Below are 1,243 nucleotides of genomic sequence, written 5' to 3' on the forward strand. Positions count from 1 at the left end.
TAGCTCCCTCCCAGTTAACTCTTTCTTCAATTTCCAATTCCTTTTGAGGTGAGGGTTGAGTGTGGATAGCTGCAGCCTGATTCTTCTCTATTTGCTTGGTCAATTCAGCAAGTTGCTTGGTGATCATCTTGTTTTGGGCCAGGATTGCATCCATTTGATTCAATTCCAAGACTCCCCTGTTGTTGTTCCTATCTGATGCATAAAAATACTCATTGTCAGCCACAGTCTTTTTCAATGGTCTTTTTCTTGTTAAGAGAACCTCCAGATGAGTGGTCCACAGCCTTCTTTGATTCACAATTCAGCCCTTCATAGAAGATATGAAGTTGCACCCACTCATTAAACATGTCAGGGGGCATTTCCTAGTCAGATCTTTGAATCTCTCCCAGGCTTCATAAATGGTCTCACCATCTAGTTGTCTGAACGTCTGCACTTTAGTTCTCAACCTGTTGACCTTTTGTGGAGGGTAGAACCTTGTCAAGAATCTGTTCATTACATCTTTCCATGTTGTCAAGATTTTTTTTGGGAATGATTCCAACCATTTTGATGCTTTATCCCTCAAAGAAAATGGAAACAGTAACAATCTATAGGTGTCAAGATGAATACCATTAGACTTAACCGTGTCACATATCCTTTGGAATTTAGTGAGATGCTCATTTGGATCTTCCTGGGCACTACCTCCATAAGAATAGTTGTTTTGCACAAGAGTTATGAGCTGGGGTTTCAATTCGAAGTTATTGGCATTAATGGTTGGCTTTTGAATGCTGCTACCATAATTTCCTGGGTTTGGATTGATGTATGATCCCAAAACTCTCCTCTCTTATCCAGTAGGGTTAGCTCCACCTCATCTGACATTGTTGTTCACCTCTTCTTCATGATGGTTTTCCATGTTGTCCTCCATGGTTATATCAAAGTATTCCTCCTCTTCTTCTGTACCAACAACCCTTTTTCCTCTTGCTTCCCTCCTTAATCTCAAGAAGGTTCTTTTCGATTCACTGTCAAAGGAAGTTGAAGTTTCCTTTCTCCTACCTGTCATACAATGAACAAGTACAAGAAACAGCAAGTGTAGAGTCTATAAGAACAGAGTATAGTTAGCTTGGTTAGAGCAATTTATCAAATAGTTAGTAGGTTAGCTTGCTGGAAAGTAAAGCAGTAAGATAAAATTCAAGAAAAACAACTAAAATTGCATAAACTAAATGAACAACTGGAATTAAAAATCAATTAATCAAAACAAAAATTAAAGTGC

General features: G+C 38.5%; 1 non-coding gene across 1 annotated transcript; it reads left to right on the forward strand.

Annotated features, from left to right (window-relative positions):
• The first annotated feature begins 342 nt into the window (after positions 1 to 342).
• Positions 343 to 445, forward strand: LOC130965046 (small nucleolar RNA R71). Its single transcript, XR_009081104.1, has one exon. It is a non-coding gene; the product is annotated as a small nucleolar RNA R71 (small nucleolar RNA).
• The last annotated feature ends 798 nt before the right edge of the window (positions 446 to 1,243 follow it).

The sequence above is a fragment of the Arachis stenosperma genome, chromosome 2 (genome assembly GCF_014773155.1).
Source record: "Arachis stenosperma cultivar V10309 chromosome 2, arast.V10309.gnm1.PFL2, whole genome shotgun sequence".
Lineage (NCBI taxonomy): Eukaryota > Viridiplantae > Streptophyta > Magnoliopsida > Fabales > Fabaceae > Arachis > Arachis stenosperma.